General features: G+C 39.0%; 1 protein-coding gene across 2 annotated transcripts in view; it reads left to right on the top strand.

The window, feature by feature from the left end:
- Positions 1 to 16,103, top strand: part of LOC122812034 (prosaposin-like) — a 225,816-nt gene extending 209,713 nt beyond the window's left edge. The window contains exon 8 of one of the 2 annotated variants that reach the window (XM_044084280.1): positions 15,996 to 16,103. The gene's annotated coding sequence lies outside the window, so the exon portion shown is untranslated. Of the gene's footprint in view, positions 1 to 15,644; positions 15,907 to 15,995 lie in introns of those variants that run through there. The other variant, XM_044084278.1, reaches the window with a different exon arrangement.
- Positions 16,104 to 18,338: the final 2,235 nt, after the last annotated feature.

The raw sequence follows: 18,338 nt of genomic DNA, 5'->3' as shown, positions 1-18,338 counted from the left end.
TCCTTGCTATAAAACCCAGATTTGTGCAGTTTTGCACACCGGGCAGCGCCAGTTAGCTAGGGTATAACTATCCCCCTGCTCCACAAGGTTTACTCTTCAATTTTTTCCTTGAAACTAGACAAACCTTCAACTTAAGCACTCAAACCATTCACTTTTCATACCGGCACTTGCTCAAAACTCATAGCAAGCACTAATAAACCTTAGCAATAGACCCCCCCCCCATAGTGTAGAGAAGGACAAGGCTCTCTATTCAACCTTACCAGCCAGTCAGTAAAACAGTTCACTGTACCTATCCAGGCAAGTCCAAAGGGCAGTTTCAGGTGTACTCTCCAGTCCAACTGGTGAATCTGGGCATTTTGAGGCAATGTTATGAATGCCTCATGTACACAAACAACCCTCTCCTCCTTCCACCAAACACTAATACATGGAGCTGCAATTATACAGCCAAACTGGAGGCTAAGCTCTCTCAACTCAAGACTGGACCAGGCAGTCAAGAGGAGAAGGGAATTACTTGCATCACACCACCAGTCTCACATAGACCTATGAAACCAGCACAGGCAAAAAACACACATAAATACACGAAAACATACTCGGAGGCTCTAAATAAAAATCTGCAGAAGCAACAGAGACCTCCAAAGCAGACATCCAAGCAACCTCCATCCCCCAACACAAACCATGAAACACATACTTCACAAAACCAGTGTGCCACACAATCACAGCCCTTAAGGCAAAATAACATGCCCAACACACTAGTAATAGGTGACTCTATAGTCAGGCACACTGACATCCCACTCACTAGGCTGAACAAGGAGAAGGTTACTGTTAGCTGCCTGTTGGGTGCCAGGATCCACCACATAACACAAGCACTCAGGTCACTTCAGAACAATTACAAATATGACTCTGTCATTGTCCATGTTGGTGTGAATGACCTGAGCCATACCTCACTGGACTACATGAAAAGAGACATGGAGGAGCTCTCTGATCACGTAGCCCAGGCCGGTATGACACTGACCCTGAGTAGCATCCTTCCCTCACCAAGAATGATACCATGGTATAGAGAAAAAAATGATCAATTTCACCAGTTGGCTAAGCTTCTGGTGTCATTCAAAGGGGATCCAATGTCTGTCATCTTGGGATAGCATGCTCGACAAGCCACACTGCTTTGCTAGAGATGGCTTGCACCTGTCACCCTTAGGCTTTTGAATACTGGCCAGGGCTCTTGCCACTCCCATAGTGCCTTTTTAGGCAAGGCTCAAAATACAAACCCACCGCCATAACTAGCACAAGTAACAAAAAACTGAGGGTAATGCTACTCAATGCCAGAAGTGTAAACCTCAAAATGGACGCACTCGAGACACTCCTCAGTATGGAGAAAATTGATATATGTGCAGTAACAGAAACCTGGTTTAAGGCTCCAGAGAGCACCCCACAGAGCACCCCAGCACTACCAGGCTACAACTCATACCATACATTTCGGCCACAAAACTCACAAAAGGTGGGGGAGTATCCATATTCATTACGATACCCACACTTCCAGGTTAGTGGCACAGCACAATGTTAGAGATCATCCACATGCAACTAACAATGGGCAAAACTGCTATTCAAATTATAGCTTGCTACAGATCACCCACCATGTCCCAGGACCCCCACTCCGCATTCCTGGAAACACTGGGAAACATAAAGGTCCTACCAAACACCCTAATATTGGGTGATTTCAATTACCCATACATTAACTGGGAGAACTACTCAAGTACAAACTCCCTTGCCCAACATTTCCTAGAATTTATAAACTCAAATGCCCTGGATCAACTGGTCAACACCACCACCAGAGGTGACAACATATTGGACCTGGTCATCACCAACATGGGCGACCGGTGTTCCACTCCAGAGGTCAACCCCTTGCTGGTTAGATCTGACCATAAACGAATCACTCTGGATATCCACATTCCGCCACCACCCCTGGTCAAAGAAACCATTGTGAAAAACTTTACAAAAGCAAACTTCATGTTACTTAAGACTGATGTGGGAAGTTTCAAAGCCCCCATGCTAAAAGATAACGCTGTCCAAGCTGCAAAATCCTTTACTAATGCACTCTATGGGCACCTACAAGAATACATGGATCATGCTATCCCAAACAAAACCAAGATGCACACTTCCAAGAAAAAGAAACCAGTCTGATGGACCCCTGCCATAAACAAGCTATACAATAGAAGGAAGAAACTAGTACAGAAAAGAGTAAAATCCCAAGAAGGGAAGAAATCCCTGATCAGTATCAGCATGAAACTACATTCCCTCATAGAATCATTCAATGCTAGCTTCAAAAAAAAAATTGCCATGAACTCCAAAGATAACCACAAGGCATTCTTTAGCTATGTCAAGAATCTAAGTGGCAATTCTCAGATCTGCTCGGAGTTAATGCAGAATGCCACAAAATACACTGAACAGACTGATATAGCCAACATCCTGGCAGACAGGTTCAGTGCAAACTTCACTCCCCTCTCACCCCCAAAAGAGCCCATAACTATACCAGAGGAATATAGTGCCCCTGAAATCACAGACACTCCGGTTAAAACAGCCCTCTCCAAAGCCAAAAACACAGCATCAATGGGACTGGACAGTGTCCAAGGCTGCATCCTACACGAGCTCAAAGATGAACTAACCCCTCACCTAAACACACTGTTTAAACTCAGCCTCTCCACAGGCTACATGCCCACAGAAAGGTTATTCCACTCCACAAAGGTGGAGCCACAACGGACCCCAGGAACTATCAGCCTATAAGCCTGGCTAGCTTGGTTTGCAAAGCTACAGAGTGCATCATCATGGATCTCATTAACAGAGACATTGGAAACCTCCAAACACTGGACCCTACCCAGTTCAGCTTTGTTAAGGGCAGATCATGCCTCCTAAACCTGGTGGACTTCTTTGAGACAGTTACCAAGGCTATAGATGAGGGAAAGGTGGTCCACACAGCCTACCTAGACCTTGCAAAGGCCTTCGACAGCATTGCCCACTCAGGTATTATAGACAAGCTCACCAGTCTGAACATAAACCCCCTACATCAAGAGATGGGTTGCCAACTGGCTCATGGACAGAACCCACATGGTAAGAGTTGCGGGAGCTAGGTCTGACTCTAAACCAGTTACAAGTGGCATTCCCCAGGGCTCAGTTTTAGGACCCCTCCTGTTCAGCATATACTTCTCAGAGGTACAGGCAAGCACAGGAGGACTATGTTTGACAAAGTTCGCAGACGACTACGGCTATAATTGACTCTCTGGCTGACACAGACATCCTCCAAAAGGGTCTCACTGAGACAGATATCTGGTATCAAAACCATAGCCTCAAGGCTAAATGCCAAAAAGTGCATAGTCATCCCCTTTGGAAAAAACAAAGTACCCACAAACTACCACATAGGTGGTAGCCCCCTAAATACGGAAGACGTAATAAGGGATCTGGGGACCCAAGTAGATAGTAACCTCTCCTTTGATAATCACATTGCCAAAGTGGTTAGAAAATCTTCTATGTGACCCACCTAATCACAAAAGGGTTTGCATCCAGATCGAAAGAGGTCATTGGGCCTCGCTATGCATCACTCATCAGACCCATCATAGAGTACAATGCCCCATTTGGGATGTACCTTACAAGACACCTGCAACAACTGGAAAAACCACAGAAGTACCTCACCAAGAGGATCACTGGCCTCAAGCAAATGCCTTATGCAGCTTGACTGAAGAAACTCCAGCTGTACTTGGTTGCATACCGCCTACTCAGAGGTGATCTCTGCCTGACATACAAAGCCATGTCCAACCCAGAATTGATGGACATGCTCCACCTAAGGAAAACCATATCCCCTCGAGCCACATGCTCCAGGGATCTAAACCTCACCACAAAAATAAATAGGACATGCTGGAGGGATAGATTCCAGTACCAGAGACTTCCCATGCTCTGGAACAAAATCCCAATCTACATTAGGCAGAGCTCCTATCTAACCCTCTTCAAGAGAAACTTGACAAGTTAATGGGAAACAGAAAGTTTACCCCAGGGATCAGTTCAATGACTAATCTAAGGGTCCGGCGAAAGTCAACACATTCCAGCTAGGCTTATAAATGCCTTCGAGCAGATAGCCTAGTACCTACCTATGAACCTATGAACTTAATTAGGCAGTGTGCTATTATTGCCTATAACCAACAAGGAGTTCTTGAGCCTTGTTGGTTAATCCAGTTAACAAACAAATGAATAAAATAAAATAAAATAAGCATTACACTGCCTCATTAAAAAATGGTATTTTTTTCTGGTTGCATCTCACTCAATTATTTTCCTTATTGGTTGTTTGTCAAATATTTAACATGATAACATACTACAGCCCATGACTATACTGTGTAACTTGCTTGCTTACCTTTTGTTTGCTCCTATATCCAGGAATGTCTGCCAGAAGGCTAATTTATTATTTTGCATTCCCCAGTTCTAACAAGAAAAAAAAGGAAAAAACTTTCACCTGGATTAGTCTGACATATCTTTTACATTATGAATCAATATTGCTTTGAGCTATTCCCTACCTGAGCTCTAGCTACTGAGATATTTTTTTCTTACAGAATGACTATAGTATGTTGCCGGTTCTTTCTTTTTAAATTTTTATTCTGTATATCCATGACATAGTCTCTTATACAAATCTATTACATTTTCTGGACTTCATCAACAAAGACCACCTAGCCACTGTTTCCGCTGCACATGTTTATTTAGTTTACATTCAATTTCACCATACTCAGCTCATCCAATACTGCTCCTGTTCTGATACTTTTGTCCTGAGTGTTTCTATTCCAAGCCAGGAAACTTCTGGGACTCCCTTTTCCGTACAATTAATCTCTTGAACTCTGCATGGTCTTCAACTCATTACACCAGCCACTGCTTGTATATGCATCTCATTCCCAATTAAAATCCATATTCATTATTCAGACAAGTAAAACCATCACAGTGAGTCAGCCAGAAACTAATGTGTAAGAGGCAAGATGAAGAACAAAGCTATATAGCTTCAAATATCTAGCCACCATAACTGGAAGCAGTGAAAAAGCTGACATATTGCAAGAAAAATGATAAAATAATTGAATTGTTTATCCATAATATTCACAAACTGGCCTACAGTGTTCAGGTTTTACACACCTCTGTCATGTTTGCTTCGTTGCTTCATCTTCACCATCATTGGTAAAGTGTACCATAACAAGAAATCTCAGTTCCTGTACCATATAAAGATTGACCCATGGGCTTTGCTATGCTATACGTCTTAAGTTTCTGTGAATTGAACCAATAAAACGTACTGCATAAAGTCCTTTATATATTAGAGCTAATTTCTAAAACAGCCTTTAACCAGCAAGATTATTTTAGGAAAACTTGATATCTGCATCTTTATTTTTCTGAACAGATTTCCTATAACCTGCTTTTCAGCACTTACTCAGTACTCAGAGTGACTCTAATGGCTAAATATAGGTTCTTGCTTTGAATTCTAGCAGTGATACTGCTGTCTATAAGGAGGTGTGAGAAGAAAACATGTTTCCTGGTGTGAATTAGTATTTAATGTGACCGTTCTATATGAAATTTCTAGTTCTGATCAGTAACATTCCTTTGCACTCTATATAGTCCATAATGGAGTTATTATTTTCTTTCACACAAAAACATAAAGATGGCTCCTTTTGTAACCATCAAGGATTACATAGTTACATTTTTAATAAAAATAATTAAGAGAGCAAGTTAAATAAGTCAAAAGAATCTATATAAAGGAAGATATTCACACATGCTTAACATGTTTCCTGCATACAGGGCCCTCTCTTACTGCATATACAGATGATAAATTCTTTTTTTCAACTTAATAATGCGGTATTAAAGTTCACATTGATTATGAGTAAGAAAAGAGAAAATAAACATGATCACTGTGCCATTGGTTAGCAATTACAATGGGTAGGAAAATACAAGATAATAATGCAAATGTTTTCATAAAAAAGAATGGATTACAAACAAATCCACAAAAAATTGGTATAAAATATGTTCCAGTACTGTTTAACACTGTTCTAAGCAAATGCAACACCCCTTTCTCACCCTACTCCTCCCTTCTGCTTGCTTCCCCAGCCCAACAGTTCCTAGAGAGAAAACAGTTTGTTGTAGATGATGTGTGGTAACATTGAAGGAGCATTGTCTTTTAACATTTCTTGACAGATAGTTTTCACTCTTCACTATTCAGACCGATATTTATTAAATGTTCTCATAGTAATATGATCTTTCCATAAATGTATTACTAATCTCTTTCCTTCTTCATTCCATACTTTCTCATTTATACTTTTTATTCCTTTGCTTATTTTTATATATCCCATGTTTTCCTTTATCTCTAGCCATATTGCAAGATGATCAGAAAATCCTGTTTCAGCTACCTCCCCTTCTCCTCTAACTAAACTTTCTCACTCTATAAAATAATCTATTTCATTTCTATACATAGCCCTTCTGTTAGCCCATGACGTTTTTGCTAAAGTTTTAATTTACCACATCTTATAACTTCTAACATTTTTCTTATATCATTTCCTTTCATTTTATGCTCACCTCTTAAATCACAATTAAAGTCTCCTGTTATTATAATATTCATATTTATCACTACATAAACTAAATTCTGATGAAATAAGCTTTCCCTTTCTTTGCAATTAGTATAATTCTATATACTTGTTCTTTCCATTTTAAATCTACAGTGATTAATCTTGCCATTTTTGATAAAGTTACATCTAATAACGTTACTGTATTTCTACAGAATACAGGTATTACAGAACATCTCTCATTTACCAAATGTATCTTTCCTCCACATAGTTTCTCTGTTTGTAATATTTCTTCTTTTCCTAAAAATCTTGTCTTTTAATATAATTACATCTACATCACATGTATTATACCACTCCAAAAGTCTTATTCTTATTATTATATTCCTAATACTATTCACATTTACAGAAAGCACTCTAAAAATTTCATTTTCTCTTTTCCTTAGGTTTGTGGTTTCATAAGTCAAGCTTTCTTAGTAGGCCATTTTATGCATAACTAATTCTGAAAATGTGCAACAGTGAGAATCAAACACTGTACCTTCTCTTTGTGAATCAAAAACACTTAACCATTATGCCAAACCCCAATCTTTTCATCAATTTCCTTTCTTTGTTCCTTTTGTACTTATCCTATACTTTTTCTTTTACTCCTTTTCCCAATATAGTTCTTTTTTCCCCTTTTACTACCTCACAGTTTATGTTTTCTTCATTATTTATTTCAAAACATTTTTCCATGTCCTCTTTATTTTTTCTCATCTAATTTTTTTTCTATTTCTACTACTTTTAAATTTTTTTCTCTTTGGTCATTTTCTTCTTTTCTTTTTTTTCTTTTTCCTTATAATTATTTTCAGTTATTTTCATTTTTGCACTCCATCCATAAATGTCAAATTGTTTTATTTATAACATTTCAATTCACTTTTTTGCATGATGTCCCATTTCCCACAAATATAACATTTTCTTTTGTCACAGTTACTTTTCAAGTGTCCTTCTTTTCCATGAAAAAACATATTTTAGGTTGTCCCCAGTAGTTTACAATACCCCTATTTCCCTTCACATTTAACATACTTGGTATATGTATAATTTTTTCTGTTTATATTTTAATACAATATTATAATCCCAACCACCAGTCCATAAACTCCTTCTGTCATAAACGTTTGCAATGTCCAGTACTTCTTTACATAAAGCTTTCAAATGTCCTTTCAAGGTTTCTCTTTCTACCTCTGTTTGGAATTGTACACACGCCTTCTTTTTTGTTTCCCTGTTTAAATGCTTTTATCACATACAGATTCCATGGGTTACAGTCTTTTTTTTGCATATTCTGCAAGAAAATTTTCCATTAGAAAAACAGTCTATGTTAATAAGAATAAATGTTCTTACCTTATGTGCTTTTACAGCCAAAAGAGGCATTAAGTTGCACCACCCTTCATACCTGTCTGTTTCCTTGTCTTTTTTACTTTGAACCCTTATCACGTACATCTGTTTTTCATTTTCTTCCATCTTCTTTTCTGCTACTCCACTTTTACCGTCTTTTGCTTTCTCTGCATATGTTTTCTTTTCCATCTCACCACTATTCTTCAAGACTGTCTCTGCATCCTTCTTTTGTATTTTCTCTATGATGTCCCTAGCATTGCCACCTTTCTGGTACTTTTTTTGGACTACCTGGAAATCAGAATGTTGGTCCAGTAGTCCACAAAGCACTGCACAACCTCCAGTATTCTGTTTATCTGCAAACAAGCAAGTTCATAAACAAGCATGTGCAAAATAACTTTTTGATGTGTTTGTGACACCCCTACACTGGCCCAGTAATCAAGGAGGCTCAATCCTCACCATTAACACCAGTGAGGGGTGTACACATTGGGAGCATGACAAGTACATGCACAGTAAAGTACAATTTCCCTTAAGGGCACACAGAGATCACAGTCAGTCTGGGGCTGGTTTCTGCTTCTTTCTCCAGATCCCCAATAAGACTCCCCACTGGCACAGCTATACGGTTACAATCTCAGCCAAGTGGTCAAGCCAAAACCTCCAGCACCCTCTCTGTCCAAGCAGTGCTTCGTGTCCCTACCCAAGTAGCTCTCACACACACACACACACACACACACACACACACACACACACACACACACACACACACACACATGCACACTTTGACATTTGATTTATATACAAACACACAGACACTCCTAGGGAAGGCTGGTACAGGTTTACTAGCTATGCCCCCTTCTGCCCAGATTATAAGGTAGTTATCACAGTCACCGACCACTACTTATCAGCTACTCTAAGGCCCTTACAAAGGGTGCCCAATCCTACTGTGTAATGTTACTATTATCCAAATGGTAAGTGTGACCAAGAGCAAGACTATTGCAATGGCCTATACAGTGTCACCAAATACATATGCAAGTACTCTAAGAGCTTAAATATTTCTAAACAAACCAGCCAGATTTAAAAGGTATAAATATATTTAATAATAAATAATGAAAGGACAAGACAATACTTTAACAACACAGTAACTACAGAGTTCAGGATCACAGGAAATATTTTCAAACAACATTGCAGGGCAGTCTCAAATAAATACAGAAAACAAGTAAACTGTTTGCTATATTCCTATCTATATCTAAAATATACCATGCCCTTAATAACTTACTTACAGAGCAAGGCAAATGCAGATGATGGATGTTTCTAGGTCCAAGACAAGATACAAAATACCCAGTCTTATTCTGAGAGAGTTCTTAAATTAATAATCAACATTACTGCTGGGTTAGCTCAGATGGCATCACTCTGTCACCTGACTTCAGTTCCCAGGCTAAACAGATATTTAGAATTTAACACCTCTGTGTCAAAAATACATATCTCTCAGAAGTGTGCAGCTGCTAGGAAGTCATAGAGCAATAAAACACTTTTACATTTGAAACCTAGTAATTATTTCTGTTTCAAGACAATAGGAAAACCTCTAGTTCTAGGCATTGTGTCTGCTTGCTGCACTGTAACTGAGATAACATAATCGTAAAAGACTTTACTTATTAACTTATTTTCTTGAAGTTTTGCAAGTTAAATCTGTAAGTTCTAGCTTCTCCTATTAAAATATACATTTGCACAGGTATATACAAGTTATATACATTTCTGTTGTTTTCCATTAGGGTACACTGTGGTTACATTCTTGAAGTTCAGTATATAAGATACAGTTCTCTCACATTTGTAAGACAAGCATATGAATCATATTAACATTCATAAATGACATATGATTATTTACAAAATTCCAGATAGCTGGGTTGGCAGTGTCACATTCACATTTCTATATAAATCATATTAATATTTTCAAGTGACATATAATTATTTACAAAATTCCAGATAGCTGGACTGGCAGTACTTCCCTGGTGTGACACTGTTAAAAAGACAGGACTTTGTTATAAAAGGGAGAAAAAAAGCAAAAGAAGACATTCCACCTTGTGATGATGTCCACATTTGCATGGGCAGGAGATTGGGTAGGGTGGACTGGGAAATTGGTGGGGAGAGAGGTGGGATTATATGATGTGCAAGGAGATGGGGCTTTGGTCCGGTTTTTACCACATAGAAAGGTGGCAGCCCTAAATGTCCCCACAGGAAATATCTCCTTCATTTTTGGCTCACTCCGTACCATCATTTCTTAATCATTCCACAACTCTCCCGGCCAAAGGGTTGTAATTATACATCTGTCATTTGCTGACTCATCTCCATCAAACAGTTTTTTTTTAAATATTTCCTCAGAATCCTGCACACATTCTCTGGTCTCAATATTTGCTTTCTCCTTCATTTCTTTCACCACTCCATCATCTTCTTCTATCTCCATCTGGCTCCCTGTTTATCTGGGCTGCTTCTGCATCTGGAACAAAACAGCAAGTGTTCCTTCAAAATGGGTTCCACTCACAACAATGATGAGTAGGGAAAGTTCCCTGATGCCCTGGCCAAATATCCCCTAATAGTATAAATACCACCTTGCATCTCCCCTGAAAACAAGCTACTAGCCTTCTCATACTAACCTAGTCAACAAAGAATAAATAAGTAAATATAACAAAATTTTACCAACCAGAGCTATCTGTCTTGGAGGGGGCATTTGATTGGCCTGCATGGAGGCAAAGATTTGCATATTTCATATGAACTGGAGAAATCCAGATTAACACTTTGTTGTATGCTACAGGCAAAGAAGATGACACAATACACAATTCATATTCATTTTCTGATGCCAGAGTTTAACTTATGAGTCAGAAATTAGTAAGTGTAATGAACATTTTATGCCACAAATAAATCTTAAAAATGAACTCATGAAAGTACATGCTTTCACAGATGTGTTCAAGCTATAGGTGAAAGTCTTGAAGCTTTTGTAAGGAGTTTGGATGAAATGGCTGAAAACTGTGGGTTTGATAGAATGAAACAGGAGCAGATTAGAGACAATTGCTTTTGGTGGGATGTTGCTGAAGTGTTTCAAAAATTACCACTAGAACTGAATTTAACTTCAGAAAAAGCTACAGAAATTCATAGAGTCAGAACAAGTAAAACAACTTATGGTTACTAAGGCAAATGATGTATATGAGGTAAAACACAAAGAAAACCTGGCCAATTTAAAAAGAAATATGATACTGACCAGTATATGCATGAACACAAGGAGCAGAATGAGTGTAATCTTGTCAAATGTATGTGGTATAACCATTGGCCTGCTAAGACACAAGTGTACTGCACAAGGGGGAAGGTGTACAAAATCTAATAGCACACCATTTTGCTGTTATTTGCAATATCAATTTAATTAAAGAAGTGGTTATTGAAAATAAATGTGAGACTCGTGGTCAAAACATTGTTATTCCTAGGTTTAGTAACTGCTGTGCCAAATTTTGAATCAGATTGGCAATTATAACATCTTTTTCATGGCACCCCATTGAATTTTAAAACTGAGACAGGGGTCTGTGTTACTGTGATATCATGTGTATCTGTAGAGATGTCTCAAAACAACAGTTACATCAAGCAGAAACAGAAATACGTAGCCCTGCAAGCAAACTCATGTGCAATAGTAGAACGTTAGGCATATCTGAGTGGATGTGGTACAAGTGTGAGCTATAGGGTTTACATGCTGGTTGGTCGACACAGAAGCATAGCTAGGTTATCTCACACCATGTGAAGTTCCCTGAACTTGCACCCTCTTAAACTCTTAACCTCAGAGCAAAAAAAAAAAAGTCTTCTGTTACAAGCAGTTTGCTATTGTTAAATATTACAGACAAAAACCCAAAATATAGTATTGGTATTTGTTTCTAAATGTCAGTAATGCACTACCACACATCGTTATCTGCCCATCGCATTTCCTAAGAATTTGTGCCTGGCAGCCAATTCCTTCATCACACCATAGCTATGGCTCTGGCCTATACTTAAATAATCAGCTCAGCAGAGCTGTAACATGTGAGATCGAGCTGACTGCCAGAATGAACTAAGTGTAGATGAGTTTGGTGAAGATGGTCTGCTTAACAGTTAAGATAAAATCAGAACTAAATGTTTACCCATACGGTTTAACAACATCCTGAAGATGCAGTAAAAGAGTGTATGTGTGTGTGTGTGTGCGCGCACATCTGTGTGTGTGTCTATCTGAATGTATTTCTATATTTGCATGCAAAATAAATTCCTTTGTTAATACAATGCACAGCCTGCTAAGAGAATACTATCTGGGTCAGATTTGACAGTGCAGTGCTTGATTCAGAGACATGGCAATGAGCTACTAATTACGTATTTCTCTGTGTGGTTTTTCCATGTCTCAGAAATGTAATCTCTCTTCTTCCTGCTAACAGACAACCCACCTTGGGCTACTAATGAAGGTAAAGAGAAGTTATCTGCTTCTTGGCCTCACTTTGAATTCTGTTTAAATTAATTTAAATTAACCGAGTCAAAATTCAGAATAACAGTTGATAGAGCAGTATTAAAGAACCTAAGTATATTACGCTTTACAAGGGATCATTAAATTAGCATCAGTGGTAAGATGTTTCACATTAAAGATCCTGTTTCCCAAAATGGTAGTTGTGGGAGTGGCTAACTTAATATCATTAGTAAAATACTGTATTGTATTGAACTGAGCTGGACCTAGTTCTATTTAATAACATGGTTGGCCTAATTCTATAAAAATACAGACTGTAAAGAATATTATAAAAGATTGGCAGTCTAAGAATAGTAAACAGTCTGGAGAGAAATAGTTTTATCTTACCATAAATGCTTAAGATAATAAACTTCCTCTTTCATTCATAGGTTCATAGGTTCATAGGTTCATACTAGGCTATCTGCCCAAGGGCATTTATAAGCCTAGCCCATAGTTATGTGGCTTTCGCCACCCCTTTAGTTTGAATAAAAACTATGCCTATCATTTTTCTGTGCCTCTGTCAAGCAGTGACACTGAAGTAATCCCTGGGGTATATCTGCGATCTCCCATCCATTGGTCAAGATTCCTCTTGAACAAGGCCAGCGAGGTGCTCTGCCTCACATGTACCGGGATTTTGTTCCACAGCATAGGGAGTCTCTGGGTGATGAATCTGTCCCTCCAGCACGTTCTATTTATAACCGTGTCAAGGTTTAAGTCTCCGCCCTTGTGGTTCTGAGGGATCTAGATTTTTGAGGTGAAGCATATTCATCAAATCTGGGTTTGACATGGCCTTATATGTCAGGCACAGGTCACCTCTGAGCAAGCGGTATGAGACTGAATAAAGCTGGAGTTCTTTCAGTTGGGCAGCATAAGACATATTTTTGAGACCCTTTATCCTTTTGGTGAGGAACTTTTGGGGCCTTTCAAGCTGCATCAGGTGTCTGGTCAGATACATTCCGAACGGTGCATTGTACTCAATCATAGGTCTAATGAGTGATGAGTACAGGGGGACGATGACCTCCCTTGATCTAGATGTGAATCCCTTCATGATCAGGTGGGCGCTATAGAAGGTTTTCCTAACTACTTTAGCAACATGAGTGTCAAATGAAAGACTACTGTCAACTTGGGTCCCCAGATCCCTGATGACTTTTTCTGTGCTCAGTGGATTGTCACCTATATGGTAGCTAGGGGTAACCTTGTTTTTCCCGAAGGGTATGACTATGCATTTTTTGGCGTTTAACTTCAGGCCATGGCTCTGGCACCAGTTATCCGTTTCTGTGAGGCCCTTCTGGAGGATATCTGTGTCAGATGTGTTTTCGACTATGGCCCAGTTTGCAGTCATCTGCAAACTTTGTCAGCCATAACCCTCCTGTGTTTGCTTGTACTTCAGAAAAGTAGATGCCGAACAAGAGTGGACCCAGGACTGAGCCCTGTGGGACACCACTTGTGACAGGCTTTGAGTCTGACATGGCTCCAGCAACTCTGACCCTGTGGGTTCTGTCGCTTAGCCAGTTTGCAACCCATCTTGTGATGTATGGGTTTACATTCAAGCTGATGAGTTTTTCGATGATACCTGAGTGGGGTATTGTGTCGAAGGCCTTTGCCAGGTCGAGGTAGGCTGTATGGACTGCCTTTCCTCATCAATGGCCTTGGTGACTGTCTCGAAAAAGTCAACCAAGTTTAAGGGGCAGGATCTGCCTTTGACAAAGCCAAACTGGGTTGGATCCAAAGTCTGCAAGTTCCCTATGTCTTTATTTATGAGTTCCATTATGATCCTCTCCATGGCTTTGCAGATAAGGCTTGTCAAGCTAATGGGGCGGTAATTTCCAGGGTCTGTGGAGGCACTGCCCTTATGAAGTGGGACCACAGTCGCCGCGCGCCACTCCTTGGGTACGTATCCTGAGGTGAGGCTAAGATTAAACAGCTGTCCTAACTGTGGGTTTAATTCCTCGTTGAGTTCATGAAGCACACAGCCGGGGACACCATCCGGTCCCATGGATGCTGTGTTTTTGCCTTAGTGAGGGCAGTTCTCACCTGGGCGTTGTAGATGTTTGGGGCTACAATCCTCTGGAATAGATATCTCTCCTTTTGGGGGGGGGAGTTTGCACTGAACCTGTCAGCCAGTATGTTAGCAATGTGTGTAGGTTCAGTAATTTTCACATCATTTTGAACTAATTCTGAGCATATCTGGGAGTTTCCTCCTAGGTTTCTAACATAGCTAAAGAAGGCCTTATGATTGTCTTTAGAGTCCTTGGCGATTTTTCTCTCAAAATTTGCCTTTGATGATTTTATGAGAGCTCTTAGTTTTTACTTATAATGATCAAAGGTGTCTTACCTTTCAAGGATTTTGCTCTATCTTGTAGTAGCTTCCTCCTTTTGTTGTAGAGCTTGTTTATGGCTGGGGTCCACCAGACTGGACACTTGCCTTTGGTACAGAGAGTCTTAGTTTTGTTTGGGATTGCCTGATCCATGCAGTCCTGTAGGTGCTGGTAGAAGGCATTTGTAAGTGATTCAGCGGTTTGAGTAATGTTTACCACTGGCTCAGGGGCCTTAAAGGAGACCACACTAGTTTTAGAAGTGTGAAATCGGCTTTTGAGAAGTTTTTCACTGTGGTCTTTTTTGTTTCAGGTGGGGGCGGGATGAGGACCTCCAGCGAGATTAGTTTATGATCTGATCTCACCAGTGAGGGGTATACTTCCGGTGTTGAACATTTTGATCCCATGTTCGTGATGATGAGATCAAGTATGTTTTCACCTCTTGTGGGGATGGTGACTAGTTGTTCCATGGCATTTGAGTTTATGAACTCCAGGAATCTTTGGGTTAGAGTGTAATAATTTTTTACTAATAATTTAATAATTGTTTACTCCCCACCCCCTCCCTGTACAATTCTGAGCTTCAGAATATTCCTACTTTTTGCCAACATTAACACCGGAAGAGGCACAGTTACACCCCAAATATCACTTCAGAGTATTATTCATTGCTTAACTAACTGCATGTCATTAGAATCAATAAATTACATGGTTGATGATGCCCAGTGCTGTTTGCATTTAATACAACCTTGTAACCTCATAATGAATATATGATCGTTTACATGCTACTACATAACTCATAACTGTGATCTTTAGCATAGTTTTATAGAAATTTATATAACTTTATATATATTTTATACATATATTTTATACAACTGATCTGTGTCAATTATTTTTTTTTAATTGCAGGAAACTTTAAATGGTTGTTTCCTTGGACTCACTTCATGTTGGAAGATGAACATCCCTTTCTTCTCAGTGCATGATTATTGACATAGTATCATAGTTTCCTTGATTCAGCTATAATGGTCAGCTTTCTCTGAGCACCTGATGAGCTCTTAAAATATATTAGCTCATGAACAGGTACTAGTATTATGTTTACTCCCCACCCCCACCCTGTACAATTCTGAGCTTCAGAATATTCCTACTTTTTGCCAATAAATAAAAACTGCATCAAAATAGTTTTTATGCTGAACGTTTATTTGTACCTGGTGATTGTAAGTCTTGTGATATTAACTTTTATTGCTCATGTTCTTTGCACAGCACATGTCAACAATAAGCTTCCTGGACGGTTCCATGAACCAGGACGTCTACAGCCAGCTTCTCCCTGAAAATGATGATGTGCATCATGTGACCTTCAAGACTGTTAGTAATGTGCATCATGTGACCTTCAAGACTGTTAGTAATGTTGTTAAAAATAAATTATTAGTTTAGTAAAAATGGTATCATGACTCTCTATTGCCATCTAGTGGGCAGGATGATTAACTGCAGTGAATTAGATGTATATGGATAGTGTTACATTCATTGTGCATAATATAGAGAATTATGATCAGGTTGCTGATCATAACTTGCTTATTATGCGTGTCTGAGACATTGATGCCATGAAATTTGTTCTTGAGGTGAATCTTAGCATCCATGTCGAAAACATGTAATAAAGAGTTATGATTGGCAAACCAATCATAATTCTTTGTAGAGCATGAAGCTTTATCTGCTCCATGTAGTATTAGTTACAATGAAAAAAAAATGCTAAGTGTTTTACTGGGTTTGAAAGCAATAAAACATTTATTGGACACTATCAGAAAGGCAGTGTAATGCACTCCATTACATTTGCACTTACCTCCATACCCCTCTTGCTTATTGCTTCATATTTGTGTTCCATTCCTCATAAAATATGTGTTTTTTGGGCAAACTACTGAGGACTTAAGTTATTAAATAAAGAAATAGATTTTAGTTTCAGAGTTTGTAACCCTCAGATTATGCAGGCAAACACATCATGTTATTCCTGCCACCTTTTATTTTTTTACAGGAATTTAGGGACTCGTTTAGGGTACAGACAGCAGGCAGAAAAAAAAAAGATTCATTCTCCTACTATCATTTGCTTGTCAGTACAAGCAGATTTTATTGCCTGGCACTAGACCCGAACTTAACAGCATAAGCAGGACATGCTTAACATTTGTTAAGGTTGGGTTGCATGCCACTTTAATGCTAAACTGGTTTGTCTTTTTTCTAATATCAGAAGGCAATCAGTGCACTACATGAACTAGATTTTGTACTACATACGTCCATTATTACAAAGAAATGTTTTTGAGGTACTTATTGTTCCTTTTGTTTTGTCCTGGGCATCTTCTTCCACCTTAACCAGTAACTGCCCAGTTTCCAGCTACAGCTCCCTATTGTATACTTAACATTGCTTTAGGTACCTTGTTTTTCCTCACATTTACTTTTTTTTTGTTCTGATATCTACTCCCTTATCTCCTTTATACATCAGCAAAATTCCTACCTTATTAGGTGTCACATGCTTATTTTTGCATATCTCAGTCCATATGGGCTTTTTTTCCCATGGCCACCATGTTCCTGAGACATCCATTTCTATAATGCTTATGATCCAACTGGATCCTGGCCATCATCTTATAATTAAATGTCCCGCCTGTATACCCTCAGGCTCCTTCACTTATATTTAGTGTGCCTTGCTCTGAGCTGTTGGATCCAACTCAAGGAATATTTAAGGTCCATCTGGAGTTCTACACATATTCCCCTTTTCCTGCCTCACCATTACTATTTGGTTTGGAACAGTCATTCATGACTGCTCCCTTACATTTTTATATCACAATCTTTTAAGCAATAATACATCTGTGAAGCATCTGAGAGACATTTCATTGCAGACAAACTTTTTATACAGCAAACCTCAAGTTCAGATAATTATGCTTTATTTCATTCTGGAGATTATGTATTTGTGTCTTTGAGCTTATGTGTAAATCCTTTGCTTGTTGCACACCATAGACTCCTCAACTTGCTTTAGAATCTGTTGGAATGTGCATATGTAAGCCCAAACCATTCACCAACAAACCCTTTCATCCTGGTCTTAGTTCCTTTCATTAGTTGCCACAACCTATACAGTATTTGTTATCTTTCCGTTCTCTGGATAAAGCACTCTTCTCTGCAAAGCTTCTACTGTTGATATGAGTTCATGTACCTCTTTGTGATATTCTGTAAAGATCTGTTTCACTCGATCCCCTGAGGACACTGACTCATCTAGCTTTGAACAAGTTTGAGTGGCTTCTTGTCAACAGGTAACTCATTCTTCAGGTTGTGCACCTCAGAGACTAAGGTAGATCTATTTTCAAGGTTTGCATTGATTTCACTTCATTTTTTACAATTTCTTTTATCATCATCCACTACTTCTGTATTCCATCTTTCAATTTTGCCTTTCAATTTGACATTTATGTTTCACTATCTCTTTACCTTCTTTACAAATCCTCAGGGAGTCACAGATTTCCACTAGAAAAGCTATTCTGGGCTGCCTATCTAGTCCCCCCCACGAATAGTTTTAACATTCAACACCACGTCCCCAGATGCAGTGTACTAGATTTGAGGCACGATCACTTC

This window comes from Protopterus annectens, chromosome 9.part0 (genome assembly GCF_019279795.1).
Source record: "Protopterus annectens isolate FY-2018-M chromosome 9.part0, PAN1.0, whole genome shotgun sequence".
NCBI classification, from domain to species: Eukaryota; Metazoa; Chordata; order Ceratodontiformes; family Protopteridae; genus Protopterus; species Protopterus annectens.
This window is presented reverse-complemented; position numbering and strand designations above follow the sequence as displayed.